The following is a 16,832-nucleotide window of genomic DNA, read 5'->3' as shown; positions in this document are numbered from 1 at the left end:
AGTTAAGCATCTGCCTTCGGTTCAGGTCATGATCTCCCTCTCCCTCTGCCCCTCCCCCTGCTCATGCTCTCTCTCTCTTGCTCTCTCTCAAATAAATAAATAAAATCTTTAAAAAAAATTTATCTTGAGTGGATAGCAAAACTCTGTAAGCTTCATTTTCCCTAATCAGCACGCCCCCCTTTCAAAGGTTAGCAAAATGTAATTAGGAATAATGTGAAGGATTGGAACCAAACGTAGGTGACAAAAAAGAATACACACACACACACACACACACACAAGTTTAAATAAAGAAAAGGAAAGGGGGACACGGGATTTGCTGCACAATATTATCACAATTGATTTTATACAACTATCTTGGTTAGAGTGAAATAAAATGGAAAGAGGACAACTATAATAAAAAATTTCCACTACAATCTCTATACACACCTGTTTTCCAAGCCCACCTCCCTCCCCACCCCTATCCCACCCCCATGGTTCCAATGTCATCATTTCTGGCTTATCTGGCCCACCAAGAAAGAAGTACACACATCTTTACTCACTTGGTAAACAAAAGGATCTCAGGTTTGTCAGAGAGTCAATAAAATCAAGCAATTGCCTAACATATATGATGGAGAAATAGTTGGGTTTCTTTCTTTTCAGATGTTCTTCCTACACTTTACAAATACTTTCCACACATTTTTTTGGAGATCAATAGTAAGTATAAGCTCTTCTACCTAGCCTTTTCATCAGTTATAGCAGCAATGGTGTGAGATCAGAGGCACCCCTAGACCATAGGGCATCATTCATTCATTCAACTTACATTTACTGAGTTTCTACTTTACACCAGTCAGAGGGTAGAGGGAGACCATAAACAATAAATATAATAAAAAGAAAATTGTTAGCATCATTAGAAAATGACATATACTATGAAAAAAAAAGAAAAAGTATAACAGAGTAAGCAGGATCCAGTGGAAGAGACATTGGGAGCAGACTGAAGTATTAAATAAGATCAAGATTAGCTTTACTGAGGACATTTGAGCAGATTTGATATGGTGAGGAAATTAGCCAAGCAGATGGCTGGGAGCAGAGCACTCCAGGCAGAGATAACAGCAAAAACTTGAGGCAGGAGAGTGTTGGCATATTAGCAGAACAGCAAGGAGGCCAATGTAAGTGGGGCAGAATGAGTTACAAAGAGGGGCGCCTGGGTGGCTCAGTCGGTCAAGCATCTGCCTCCAGCTCAGGTCATGATCCCAGAGTCCTGAGATCGAGCCCCTCATCGGGCTTCCTGCTCCGCGGGAAGCCTGCTTCTCCCTCTCCCACTCCCCCTGCTTGTGTTCCCTCTCCGCTGTGTCTCTCTCTGTCAAATCAATAAATAAAATCTTAAAAAAAAAAAAAATGAGTTACAAAGAGCATAGTAAAAGAGAGATCGGAAAGGTAATGGGGTTGAAGGTGAGTGGCTATAGATCATGTGGAACCACATGGAAAATACACCAGGGGTTTGAGCACTAGAGAAACACGATCTGGTTTATATTTTGGAAAGATCACTCTGACCAATAAAATGAAGTATGAGGGGCAAGAGCAGATGCAGGGACACCGTTGGAAGGCTCCCGTAGTAACTCAGACCTGGATGGGGCCAGTGGAGGTAGACAGAAGTCATCAGATTGTAGATATATTTTGTCAGTTGAGCCCACAGGAATTCCCAACAGACTGGACACGGGAAAAAGAGAATTCAAGATAGCTTTAAGTTTTCCAGTCTGCAGCAGCTCGGAGACTGGATGGAGTTGCCATTTAACTGTGGTGGGCACAGCTGCAGGAAGAACAGGAAAATGAAGAGTCCAGTTTGAGACATGATAAATTTGATGTTTACATGTTACATGTTACACATTCAAGTGAAGATGTTAAGTAGGCAGTTAAAAATACTAGAGCAAAATTTGGGAGAAATCCAGGGTGAAAATATAAATTTTAGAGTTGTCAACACAAAGGTGGATAGAATGCAACCATCAAGGGAACAAGCTGACTAGGAAGAGGCAGGTCAGAGTCAAAGGACTGTTGGGAATGCAGGGAAATATACGTGGGGTGGAACTCAGAAGAGGAATACAGAATTAAGATTTGCCTTTGAAAAATATATAGAAAATAAGTAGAAAAATATCCTCTTCTGAGCAAATGAATTAGAAAAAGGTACCACCCTCTCGGTAGACACGGCCCTGGAGGTGTTAGCAGGAAGGCCCACAGCTTGCCCAGCAGAAGGAGGGCTAGGTTTCAGCCTCACTTAGCCTCTCAGCAGGCCAAATGCAGAAGCCAGTGTGAGACATCCTGCTGCCCTCCCCTGTCTGCTAGGAGATGTTTTTTTTTTTTTTAATTAGGCTCCATGTCCAGTGTGCAGCCCAATGCGGGGCTCAAACTCACAACCCTGAGATCAAGATGTGACGTCAAGAGTTGGATGCTCAACCAACTGAGCCACCCATGTGCTCCTGCTACAAGATTTCTTAAATTCTCCTACATGTCCTCACTATTGGATCTCAGTAATTAAGAGCACTGGCTTTAAAGCTAGACTGCCTAGGTGAGAATCTAGGTTCTGTTCCCTGCTCATTGGTGACTTTAGACAAGTTACTGAATCTCCCTAAATATCAGTTTCCTTGTCTGTAAAATGAGAATAATAAGAGTACCCCTCAAAGGGATCTTGAAGATTAAAGAAAATTCGTATAAAAGCCGTTACTTAGCCAATATCTCTGACACCTAGCAAGGGCTCAACAAATATTAGTTGATATTATTTTATCCCCTTTTCAGTAGGATAGCAAAGTCTACTTGTCTACATTTGGGATAAACATATTTCTTTTATTTACAGAGCTTTAATTATTATTCAAGAATGCTTTTACTCTTTGTTCCCATAATAAAAGAGTTTAAAATAAAGCTTCCCTCTGGTGCCTCATTTTATTGGATCTCTTACCTTCAAATTCTAAGGCATATTTCTTACATGTGCATTAATTAGAAAAGCAACATGCCTAAATACCCTAGAAAAAAATCCTAATGTACAACAACCTTATAAAGGATCATGGGCCCTTTGAAATCAATTCCAGAGTGGTGCATAAAAGGTATGCTCCAGGGTTAGGTCTACAATTCTTAAATGTACTACATTCAGGATGCTCAAGAGTCTGCACTTTTTATTTCCTTAGCTTCTGAGAACTCTGGGTTTCAACAGAACAAAACAATTTATATTTTGTAATAAAAAGTAAGTATCTTTAGCATGTTGTAATTCAAACTTTAAGCATCTGAAGTTCTCTTTAATAAACCTCTGGATAGTAATCTTATTGATGCTCTTTGAAAAATGATCAAATTGAGTGCTTGCCCCCCAAAATTGTGAGTTTTGTGGATTCTTTATGAGAACACTTAAGCGAAATTAAATTAAATTGAAGCAGGTGCTTACTCTAGCCATAGTAACCAAAATAAAATTTCCCTGCACATACAACGTAGATGAGGGCTGCAAAAATGGTTTTTTTTTTTTTTCCTGTACTCAGAGAACTGCAAAAATGGTTTTAAAAAGCCAAAAGACTGCCTTAACTAATATAAAGAAAAACAAAGGAAAATAACATTCTACTTATATGTAGGTCGTATACTATGTCCTTCTTACCATGAATGGCTGGTCAAGTTTAATCTCCCTCCAAAATAAAAAAAAAGCAAAAAGTTATAATTCAATTTCTGATTTAACTGAAAAGTAACACTGTATATAAATTTTACATGAAGACCTCATTACCCCTCTCCTGATAACACACCTTTCGTGTTATTTTATAAAATGCCAGTTCACACTAAAAGCTCACCCTATATTTCACAATGGCACACTTTACAAAATTGCAGCTAAGGAGAAAGGACAGAAATGCCCCATGGTTATTCTATATAGCAAATCCTTTCAACTTAAGGACTTTTTGTACCATATAAAAATTATAACAGAACTGAAACACTATGAGCTCCCCTCTCATACAAGCGCAGCATGAAGGTTACCTATATATTATTTAAAAAGCCAAAGAACTAAATTAGTCCAATTGAAACCTAAGAAGATAATCTAATATGTGAGACCTCGGAGGAGATTTCATTGAATCACTCCGAACAAGAATAACCTTCAGCTATAAGGCATCAAGTTTGAGCAAACAGGGCAGAAGTAACATGCCCTTCATATACACCTTGAAAGTGAGAGTGGCTTTTGTTGCTGTAGGTCCAGTGGGTCTGTGGGTCAGTTCTACTCCATATTATAAGACAGCTCAAATATATATGAATTCTTCTAAGGTATGTTATTTTTGAAAGGCAGAGAACAAAAAGAGAATGGTGAAAAAAGTAAAATTCTTGTCAACCACAATTTGAAGCTAAAAAAATCCCCATTTCTTCTTTGTTCTCTTATTAGCTAGAAATAAATAAAAGCCTGCTTATCAGAATAAAGAAAATGAGACCAAAGTCTTTGAAAACACTATATTCATTTTTCTATGTATCTATTAATACACAAGGGAAAACCAACAGTATATAACTGTTTTAAAAACTTCAGCTCCTGAGGCACCTGGGTGGCTCAGTCATTAAGCGTCTGCCTTCGGCTCAGGTCATGATCCCAGTGTCCTGGGATCGAGCCCCGCGTCGCGCTCCCTGCTCAATGGGAAGCCTGCTTCTCTCTATCCCTCTCCCACTCCCCCTGCTTGTGTTCCCTCTCTCGCTGTGTCTCTCTGTCAAAAAAATAAATAAAATCTTTAAAAAAAAAAAAAAAAACTTCAGCTCCTTCCCTGCCTCCTTTTTTCCAAATTCCTTTAACAGAGTTTTAAAAGTCGGTGCCAGAATCTTTCAACTTAACCATCCAAGTTCACTAATTTATCACTACTTTTAAATTTTTTCTCCAGGAACTCTGCCTATATATCTATTAACCCTATTTAACTATTTCTCCCATATGCTCAGTATTCTCTCTGTAAGACATAAAAGACTTTCTCCTCTGGCTTCCAAACACCACCTTCTACCCTCCTGGCATTCTTTCCCAATATCTGTTGCTGGCTCCAGCTTATGTACTACCTCCTGTTAAGGAAGAGTCTTACCTTAAGGTTCAACCCTTACATCCTATTCACTGCTCACATTACATTGTTTTCTCTGAGTAATCTCATTCTAGAGTTTCAGTTCAACTTAGAACCTCAGATTCTACAGTCCAGATCTCTCACCTGAGCTTCAGAGCTCCCAAATCCATTGATCACTGGGCCATCTCACAGGCATCTCAATATTGAACTCATGATATTTCCCCAAAATCTGTTGCCACCATCTTCAGTTCTCATCTAGATTAATGACTTCACCATACAGCTGGGCACCCAACCAGCACCATGAACATCATCTTAGAATATTTTCTTTCACTCTGCCTCTCTCTTCATATCAGATTGGCAGAGAAGTTCATATTGCTTCCATCCCCTTAACTCCTCTTGTATTGTCCATGTCCTCTCCATTCCCATTGCTACTTTATCAGTTCAGACCCTCAGCTCAGACTTATTTAGACTCTGTAATGATACCCTAACTGGTCTCCCTTCTAGTTTTTCCTTCAAATTATTCCCTAAGTCATCTCTCTAATATAAAATAAGATAATGTTACACTAAACCCCTGCTTGAAACTCTCAATGATTCTCCATTTTGACACAATAAAATTTCAGGTTCCACTGCCACTTGAGGCAGTTTGGTCTGTCCTATATCTCTAGCTTTCTCCCTCTCTTTGATCCTCCTCTTCCCTGTACTCCATCCATTCTAAAGAATTTGAAATTCTCTAAATGGACCATACTATTTTATGCCCCTAAACTTTTATTCTCTCCACTCCCTCTGCCTAGAGTGCCCCTCCCCAACAGCCACTTGACAAATACTTGTTCATCATTCCAACTTCAACTCAAACAATCCTCTTTACATCTACACACACACACACACACACACACACACAGAGTCATGACAGAAGTAAGCAATGCTGCCTTATCTCTGTACCCTATAAGATCTCTAAGAGAATCATCATCATCATCCTACCATCTCCTGAGATTTCTTATACTATATGGTAGAGTAAATGCATATTTATATCACTTCCTTCCATCAAAACTAATAGAAGACAAAAAAAAATTAAAGTTAGAACCACTATACTCAAGGAAACCTGTCATCACCCCAAATTAAAAAGAAAGAAATATAGTGAAATCTTGACCAAATTAAAAAAAAAAAAGGAGGGTGAAAGCCTATACACATCTCAGTGATAAATAATTTTCCCTAAAAGTGCCTCAACCCTGAAATTCCTGTCCATGCATCCTTTGATTAGAGTATTAAGATGTAGGGCATGGATAGATATAGGATCAAAGGGGGATATCCTTGTAAAGACCCAATTTGAGACTACAAAAACACAAGAATGGTAGCTGTCCAACCATTGAAAGTGAGGGGATGGAGAAACATTTACCATGCAAATGGATGTCAAAAGAAAGCCAGGGCAGTAATACTTATATCAGACAAAATAGACTTTAAAACAAAGACTGTAACAAGAGACAAAGAAGAAAGGACACTATATAATAACAAAGGGGACAATCCAACAAGAAGATACAGCAATTGTAAATATTTATGCATCCAACATGGGAGCACCCAAATATATAAAACAATTAATAACAAAGGAAATAATCGATATTAATATAACAATAGTAGGGCACTTTACACCCCACTTACATCAATGGACAGATCATCCAAACAAAAAATCAACAAGGGAACAATGGCTTTGAATGACACACTGGACCAGATCGATTTAACAGATATATTCAGAACATTCCATCCTAAAACAGCAGAAAACACATTCTTTTCAATTGCACATGGAACATTCTCCAGAATGGATCACATATTAGGCCCACAAAACAAGTCTCAACCAATTCAAAAAAATCAAGTCATACCATGCATCTTTTCTGACCACAATGCTATGAAACTAGAAATCAACCATAAGAAAAAATATGGAAAGACCACAAGTACATGGAGGTTAAATAACATGCTACTAAGCAATGAATGGGTCAGCCAGGAAATCAAAGAAGAAATTAAAAAGTACATGGAAACAAATGAAAATGAAAATACAATGGTCCAAAATCTTTAGGATGCAGCAAAAACATTCTAAGAGGGAAGTTTATAGCAATACAGACCTACTTCAAGAAATACGAAAAATCTCAAATAAACAACCTAACCCTTACACCTAAAGGGACTAGAAAAGAACAAACAAAACCAAAAACCAGCAGAAGGAAGGAAATAATAAAGATTAGGGCAGAAATAAATAATATAGAAACGAAAAAAAAAAATGATCAGATCAAAGAAACCAGGAGCTGCTTCTTTTCACAATCAACAAAACTGGGGCACCTGGGTGGCTCAGTCATTAAGCGTCTACCTTTGACTCAGGTCATGATCCCAGGGTCCTGGGATCGAGCCCCACACTGGGCTCCCTTCTCGGCAGGAAGCTTGCTTCTCCCTCTCCCACTCCCCCTGCTTGTGTTCCTGCTCTCGCTATCTCTCTCTGTGTCAAATAAATAAATAAAATCTTTAAAAAAAAATCAACAAAATTGATAACTGCTAGCCAGGCTTAAAAAAGGGGGGGGGACTCTAATAAACAAAGCACAAATCAAAGAGGAGAAATAAAAACCAACCACAGAAATACAAACAATTGTAACAGAATATTATGAAAAATAATATGCCAACGAACTGGACAACCTAGAAGAAATGGATAAATTCCTAGAAACATAAAACCTACCAAACTGAAGCAGGAAGAAATAGAAAATATGAACAGACCAATTAACAGTAACAAAATTGAATTGGTAATCAAAACACTTCCAACAAACAACCAGGACCAGATGCTTTCACAGGTGAAATCCACCAATCATTTAAAGAAGAGTTAATACCTATTCTTCTCAAACTATTCTAAAAAAATAGAAAATGAAGGAAAACTTCCAAATTCATTCTATAAGGCTATATCAAAACCAGATAAAGACACCGCAAAAAAAAAAAAAAGAGAGAGAGAGAGAGAACTACAGGCTGATATCTCTGATGAACATAGATGCAAAAATCCTCAACAAAATACCAGCAAAACAAATCCAACAATATTTCAAAAAATCATACATTACAATCAAGTGGGATTTATTCCTGGGATACAAGGGTGGTTCAATATTCACAAGTCAATCAATGGGATACACCACATTAATAAAAGAAAGGATAAGAACCATATGATCATTTCAATAGATGCAGAAAAAGCATCTGACAAAGTACAACATCCATTCATGACAAAAACCCTCAACAAAGTAGATCTACAGGAAACATACCTCAAGATAATAAAGCCCATCTATGAAAAACCCACCACGAACATCATGCTTGATGGGGAAAACCTGAGAGGTTTTCCTCTATGGTCAGGAACAAGACAGGGATGTCCACTCTCACCATCACTATTTAACATAGTACTGGAAGTCTTAGCCTCAGCAATCAGCCAACAAAAAGAAATAAAAGGCATCCAAATCAGTAAGGAAGAAGTAAACTTTCGGTCTTTGCAGATGACATGATACTCTATAAAGAAAACCCAAAAGACTCCACCATAAAACTACTAGAACTGATAAGTGATTCAGTAAAGTCGCAGCTACAGAATCAATGTATAGAAATCTATTGCATTCCTATATGAAAATAAGCAGCAGAAAGAGAAATTAAGAAAACCACCTCATTTACAATTACACCAAAAACAGTAAAATACCTAGGAATAAACTTAAGTGAAAAAGAGGTGAAAGACCTGTACTTTGAAAACTATAAAACACTGATGAAATGCTGATGAAAGAAATTCAAGATGACACAAAGAAATGTAAAGACATTCCATGCAGTTGGATTGGAAGAATAAATATTGTTAAAATGTCTATACCACCCAAAGCAATCTACACATTTAATGCAATCCCTATCAAAATACCACTGGCATTTTTCACAGAACTAGAACAACAATCTGAAAATTTGTATAGAGCCACAAAAGACCTCAAACAGCCAAAGCAATCTTGAAAAAGAAAAACAAAACTAGAGGTATCACAGTTCCAGGCTTCAAGTTATACTACAAAACTGTAGTCATCAAAACAGTATGGTACTGGCACAAAAATAGACACATAGATCAATGGAACAGAATAGAAAATCCAGAAATAAACCCACAATTATATGGTCAATTAATCTTCAACAAAGCAGGAAAGAATATCCAATGGGAAAAAGTCTCTTCAACAACTGGTGTTGGGAAAACTGGACAGCACATGCAAAGGAATGTAACTGGACCACTTTTTTACACCATACACAAAAATAAACTCAAAATGGACTAAAGACCTAAATGTGAGACCTGAAACCACAAAAATCCTTGAAAAGAGCACAGGCAGTAATTCCTCTGACATTGACCATAGCAACCTTTTTCTAGATATATTTCCTAAGGCACAGGAAACAAAAGCAAAAATAAACTACTGGGACTACCTCAAAATAAAAAGCTTCTGCACAGTGAAGGAAACAATCAACAAAACTAAAAGGCAACCTATGAAATGGGAGAAGATGTTTGCAAATTACATATCCAATAAAGGGTTAGTATCCAAAATAGATAAAGAACTGATACAACTCAATACACAAAAAACAAATAATCCAATTTAAAAATGGGCAGAAGACACGAATAGACATTTCTCCAAAGAAGACTTACAGATGTCCAACAGATACGTGAAAAAATGTTCAACACCATTATCATCAGGGACTGCAAATCAAGACCACATAAGATGTCACCTCACACCTGTCAAAATGATTAAAATCAAAAACACAAGAAACAACAAGTGTTGGCAAGGATGTGGAGAAAAGGGAACCCTTATGCACTGTTGGTGGAAATGCAAACTGGTGGAGCCACTATGGAAAACAGTATAGAGGTTCCTCAAAAAGTTAAAAATAGAACTACTCTACCATCCAGTAATCTCACTACTGGGTATTTACCAAAAACTTCATTTTACCCAACTAATTCAAAAGCATACATGTACCCCCATGTTTACTGCAGCATTATTTACAATAGCCAAATTATGGAAACAGGCCAACTGTCCATCAATAGATGAATGGATAAAGAAGGTGTATACACACACACACACACACACACACACACACACACACACACCCCCCTACACACATTGGAATATTATTTAGCCATAAGAATGAACAAAATCTTGGCATTTGCAACAACATGGATGGAGCTAGAGAGTATAATGCTAAGTAAAATAAGTTAGTCAAAGAAAGACAAATACTATATGATTCCACTCAAGAAACAAAACAAATGAGCAAAGGAAAAAAAAAGAGAGAGAGACAAACCAAGAAACAAACTCTTAACTACAGAGAACAAACATGGTTACCAGAAGGGAGGTGGGTACAGCAACCTCACTTCTAGATATCCACTCCAAAAATAAAAACTAATACATTCCCAAAGTAATTCATTGCAGCAATTAATTTCAAGTGACTTCAAAACACAGTATTTTTACTCTAATCCCTGAAGGGATATCCTCTAGGAGAAAAAGAATGGCAAAGTCATCTTAAACTACATTTAGTACTCTTATTAAATACATGTAATATAGTCTTATAAATTCTTATATATATGCACACATACATACACATATAAACTTACATACATAGGTATACACACACACATTATGATAAGGTAAATAATTATATTCATGCTATTAGGAAATAAGATTTCTAGCATAAGAAAAAATAGATATAAATATTAAATCAGAAAATTTACATGAAAATCCTGTGATCTTATACTGAATTAGAATTATCAGTATGATCTTATTATACATTTTTCTCTTCCTAAAAAATATTTCCTAGCTCTGTTCACAAAAATAAAAAGGACATGGGAGCGACAATAGTAACCCAGTGCATAGATTGTGTTCCTTAAATAGTATTTTCTACTAAAAGGACCGAGGCTTCTCAATGGAAAGGCTGGTTGAAGATCTGGAGCAGGAAATTTATAAAATCAGCCTAAAACATCTTCTTATGCTAGAACACAAAAACCACTTGGATTTGTCAAGAGGCTCAGGACCAAGTTAAAGGGGTTCTCACTGACCAAAAATGGGAAATTTGAGCGTCAAAAGAATAAAGATTGCAATACAATAAAACATATATAAAAATTAGTTCAAAAAACAAAAACTCACTGGTCACCTTTCAAAGTTGCTAGGACACAATCCTATTTTTCTGAAAATTGATAAAGAATGAGAAATAATGAAGTATTTTCCTGATTTTCTGGCATGAACTATACTCTAGAGAAATATTCTATAATTCTTTATAGAATAATCCCAACCAGTAAAACTAATAAAGAATTACAAAATACTAAAATCACCATTTACAACCCCTTAAAAGATAATAGATCTAGAAAATGATCATCAATAAAAGCTAAAATCATTAGGTGAATAATTAATAGGGAACTTTGAGAATCAGGCTTACAGAGCCTGAACACGCTGATCAAACTTAACATTACTAAAAGTGACACAATCCAGACGCTATGCTTCCTGATGTGACACAATGGGAAGTACATCACATCATCTATACGGTATTCTTGCCAAAAGAGTTAAAACTAAATCTAATAGAGCCTTGTGTAGATCTAACTACCACTTTACTGGGAGGAGGAATGTGTTAAGTGACATCACAAGGCTGCAATCACCCAAATCCAGAATGTGAGAAATACTGTAAGACAAAATGACTTGGTTTCTTCAACTCATAGATGATGTGGAAAAGAGGGAAAATGGTTACAAATTAAAAGATATGCATTATTAACAACCACACAAAATATATCAATCCTGAATTCTGATTCCAAAATCCAACTATAAAAAGACATTTTTAAATAGTTAAAATTGGACAGATAGTCTATTTGATAATGTTAAAGAGTTACTGTTAATTTTATTGGGCACGATAATATGATTATGTTTTCTTAAATCCTCATATATTAGACATAATATTAACATGGACAATTTATTTTCAACAAAAGTGCCAAGGTAGCTCATTGGAGAAAAGTCAGTTTTTTCAACAAATGGTGCTGAAACAATTGGACGTCATATATAAAACATGAACTTCAACCCTTTCCTCACACCATATGCAAAAATTTACTTGACATAAAGGGACGCCTGGTGGCTCAGTTGGTTAAGCGGCTGCCTTCGGCCTGGGTCATGATCCCAGGGTCCTGGGATCGAGTCCCACATTGGGCTCCTTGCTCAGCAGGGAGCCTGCTTCTCTCTCTCTCTCCCTCTGCTTGTGCTCTCTCTGTCAAATAAATAAAATCTTAAAAAAAAAAAAAAAGAAATAGATCATAAAGCTAGGGATAAGACAAAGCTATCAAACTTCCTAAAGAAAACATAGGAGAAAACCTTTGTAACCTTGGGTTAGGCAAAGGTTTCTTAGATACAACAACCAAAAGCATGAATCATAAAAGAATATATTGATAAACTGAACTTCAACAAAATTTAAAACTTTTGCTCTTTGAAAGACCATGTTAAGAAAATGATAAGGCAAGACACAGACTGGGTCACAGTATTTTTAAAACCCATGATATATGATATATGATATATGATATATGATATATGATAAAGATCTTGTATCCAGAAAATATAAAGAATCCTTAGAAATCAATAATTACATGAAAAACAATTCAATTGTTTAAAATGGACAAAACATTTGAAAAGACACTTCACCAAAGAAGATATATAGATGGTAATTAAGCACATGAAAAATGTTCAACATCATTCGTCACTAGAGAAATGCAAATTAAAGCCACAATATATACTACTACACACCTACTAGAACGACTAAAATTAAAAAGACTACCAATACCCAAGCTAGCAAAGATGAGAAGCAACTGGAAAGCTCACACATTGCTAGTGAAAACAAAAACTGGTAGTTTCCTACAAAGTTAAACGTACACCCACCATATGACCTAGCAATTTCACTCCTTAGATATTTACCCAAGAGAAATGAAAGCATATGTCCAGATAGAGACCTATAAGCAAATGTTCATGTTGGCCTTATTCTAATAGTCAAAAACCTGAAAACTCAAATTCCATCAACAAATGAATAAGCAATTTTATAATACAATCATACCATCACACTTCATGCAAGAAAAAAGTAAACTACTGATAAAGGCAACAACATGAATATCTCTCAAAGGCATTATGCTAAATGAAAGAATCATACAAAGTAAGTTGTATGATTAACACTTACAGGACATTCTTGACCTCTCTCGTACATCATTCAGTTTATTTGATGCCTTGATCCTATTTAACTTCCTGTTTTTAAAACACTTTTTATTTATTTTTCTTTTTTTTTTATTATTTTATTTATTTGACAGAGAGAGATAGCGAGAGCTGGAACACAAGCAGGGGGAGTGGGAGAGGGAGAAGCAGGCTTCCCACCGAGCAGGGAGCCCGATGTGGCGCTCGATCCCAGGACCCTGGGATCATGACCTGAATCAAAGGCAGACACTTAATGACTGAGCCACCCAGGTGCCCCTATTTATTTATTTATTTAAGAGAGAGAGAGAGAGAGAGAGAGAGAGAGAACACAAGAGGGAGAGGCAGAGGGAGGGAGAATCTCAAGCAGACTCCACGCTGAGTGCAGAACCTGACACTGGGTTCGATCTCATAACCCTGTTATCATGACCTGAGCCAAAACCAAGAGTCAGACGCTTAACCGACTGAGCCACCCAGGCATCCCAGCCCTATTTAACTTCCTAATAAAATCTGCTTTGCAGCTTGCAAGCCTGTTTGTTGTGCAGTTTGTCCTCAATGTCATTCTGCGTACCTGATGTGTTATGTGTATGACCCATAATTTTTTCTTGAAAGAACTCTAACTCAACCTGCATATGTGTTTACAGTACAAAACTATAAAAACAAAAGCTTTGAGTATTCTCTTTGTTTTTTCACTGCCCTTTAAAAAAAATACCATTTCTTATTGATCTTGTTTTTAACAACAGAACTTTTAAAAAGGGAGCCCATTGATTGTCCGTGACTCAACATGTTAATTTGATTTCTGAAGATATCAGTAAAGATACTTAGCAAAATTTTAACTGCGACACTTCTGTTCTTTTTCAATACTCCTGGGCGAAAGCAATGAGTTTGCAAGCTTATTCACTTACACAAGCTGGGTTTAGTATGGTGTGCAGTACGGAGCCCAGAGTCTCCAACACAGTATTGTATTTTGAGTATTTAAAGATCAAAGAACATTAAAAAGTCCTGTCTCTGAACTCCCTCCTCCTAATCGACAACTTATTTCCCAGTTAGATTGATCCAGTTAATTTTGACCTAACATAAGTTGAAATTCAAGCTAAATTTATCACTAAAATGAAAGAGTTGAAAGGAATGAAAGTAGCTAATCTCATTTAAAACAATCTATTAAAAAAAAATACTAGGACAAGATTCATAGATTCACACAAAATTGCCAAGTATATTTTACTTTAAACATTGGCTTGATCATGTCTGTTTTAATATGCAAATATTTTACCTTATTTAGATAAATTCTTGTTGTTTCTAAAAAACTAAACCTCTTAAATCTTTCTTCTGAATTGAGTGATAGACGGAATCTTTTTCTGCTCCTAGAAAACTTGGAGCCATTCAAGCCCACATAAATCAGTGTGGGGGTTAAAAGGGCAGCAGTTCTCCACTTTTTTCCCACCAAAACACAAGTGACATTTAAATTGTATTTAATATCCACTGTCCAACATACTCTCCTCACTCTGAACTGCCACCTGCAGTAAGGAAGACAGCTGGTTTGCATGAAATATCCGCGAAAGATTTCTGTAACCCTTGAATTTTCTCTCCCATCCATCTGTAATACACTAGTGTCATAAAACCATAGTCAAAACTGCTGCACTTTTTTGCCTCATTCCTGTTTTATATTCTCATGCTTGTTTTCCTTTCTTCTTTCACTCCACTTTTAATTTGTACTATCTTGAGTTTCCTATATCCTTGTAAGTCACCTTAAATCCTTTCTAGAAGAAGGAATAAATAAATAATCATTCCATGTATCTGCAAAAGCAATCTCTTCTTGTTTACATCAGACAAAGCCTTAAAACTTTAACTCCTTCCTGCCTCTTAACTAATTCTCTACTGTATTGAACACGGAACTACTGAAATCCAAGTTCCTTCTTTTTTGCTTTTATCAATGCTTTGTTTGAAGATATTTAAGGCTGCATAAAAAAAAATAAAGGAAAAGCATCTATGCACAATTTAAGTTTAGAGGCCCATGACAGAAATTAAATTGTTTGCACAAATAAAGACACTGCTTGCTACACAGCTTTAATGTGTGAAGAATGTAAAGTTTCCAGTTCCTTGCATATATGGTTCCTCAAATAGTAATGGCTCAGTTACACAACAGGAATTTTTAAATGCTCTGATGTAACACTACTATAGCTTGGGCATTGGCACATGAGCATTTGTTTTAGCGCTATTTTAAAAATCACTAATAAACACTCCAAATAGCAGAATTGAGCCTCTGCTCAATTGAGCCTGCCTGAGTTGTTGTGAAAGAAAAAAATGTGTAAGAGAATCACATTTTTATCTAGATCTGAAATGCCGGCTAATCTGTCGAAAAAGTAGACATTTATAAAATTGGAGCTTTCATAAAGTCGTTTAGAGTTTAGCGTCCTTAAAAGAAAAATTAGTTATAAAAGTAATAAATGCACAGCATAGTAGCTTCTATTCATCCCATTTTATAGAAATAATGTCCTTTTATTTATTTCCCCCAAAGTTATCTAACGAAGCAACAGATAATCTATAATTATAGGATTTGCCTTACACAGCAAAATTTGATCTTAAAAAGTTTGACACTTCACTCACCTACTGCAGGACAGAGTATTGCCCATATACAGATACTAAGTCAATTGTCTAAGCAATTTCTTGTACTTAGAAATTCAGTGCCACTATTACGGCCCACAATTTGGCTTATGATGCATCTGTAAGCAAACAGCCTGACAAGCACCCTAGTGTATTTCAGGATGACTGACAGGACACAGCGGCTCAAGCAGAAAGGGGGGATGGGTGCTCTTAAAGCAATATGCCTATGAAGAGTGACATCAAACAGCAGAATCAGACTTAAAATTATATTTTTCAAATTTGCAATGAAATAATGATATATTGTCCAGTATAAGCTTTTAAACATAACTTCTGTGTGCCTTATATTCCCCAAACATTGTAAATTCCAAAGTAGCTTTAAGAATTTAAAACATTGAGGGGCGCCTGGGTGGCTCAGTCGTTAAGCGTCTGCCTCCGGCTCAGGTCATGATCCCAGGGTCCTGGGATCGAGTCCCGCATCGGGCTCCCTGCCCGGCAGGAAGCCTGTTTCTCCCTCTCCCACTCCCCCTGCTTGTGTTCCTGCTCTCGCTATCTCTGTCTCTGTCAAATAAATAAATAAATTAAATTAAAAAAAAAAAAAGAATTTAAAACATTGAAAGAAAAACGTGAAACAGGCATGCTATATGAGACCTCCCTGAACTTATCAAACTTCTAAATTACTTAAGAATATTCCAATTATTTTAAACAGAAATTAAGTCAGGGTACCCGGAGAAAAGTAGTTCTTATCTCACCTCTAGATATTTAAATGCCAATCGCTCTTACAAAAGTAATTTAACTGATGAAAGTAAATTAAATATCATAGTTGCTACCAGAAATAGGGGTAGGAGAGCCATGTAGTTTGCCCCCTGCTTTTTTCCTTCCCTAAGGCCTACTTCTATGGTTAAAAAATAGATCAAAAGGAGTGCCTGGGTGGCTGAGTCGGTGGCTCAGTCAATTAAGCCTCTGCCTTCTGCTCAGGTCATCATCCCAGGGTCCTGGGATGAGCCCTGTT

General features: G+C 36.6%; 1 protein-coding gene across 2 annotated transcripts in view; it reads right to left on the bottom strand.

The window, feature by feature from the left end:
- The window catches only part of CTNNA3 (catenin alpha 3), a 1,800,030-nt gene that overhangs the window by 1,718,041 nt on the left and 65,157 nt on the right, over positions 1 to 16,832 (bottom strand). The window contains exon 1 of one of the 2 annotated variants that reach the window (XM_078077660.1): positions 15,827 to 15,904. The exons of the other annotated variant lie outside the window; for it this stretch is intronic. The gene's annotated coding sequence lies outside the window, so the exon portion shown is untranslated. Of the gene's footprint in view, positions 1 to 15,826; positions 15,905 to 16,832 lie in introns of those variants that run through there. 2 annotated transcript variants of the gene reach the window in all.

The sequence above is a fragment of the Halichoerus grypus genome, chromosome 7, assembly GCF_964656455.1.
Source record: "Halichoerus grypus chromosome 7, mHalGry1.hap1.1, whole genome shotgun sequence".
In the NCBI taxonomy this organism is placed as follows: Eukaryota; Metazoa; Chordata; class Mammalia; order Carnivora; family Phocidae; genus Halichoerus; species Halichoerus grypus.
The sequence above is the reverse complement of the archived record's forward strand: the minus strand, read 5'-3'. Positions and strand labels throughout refer to the sequence as shown.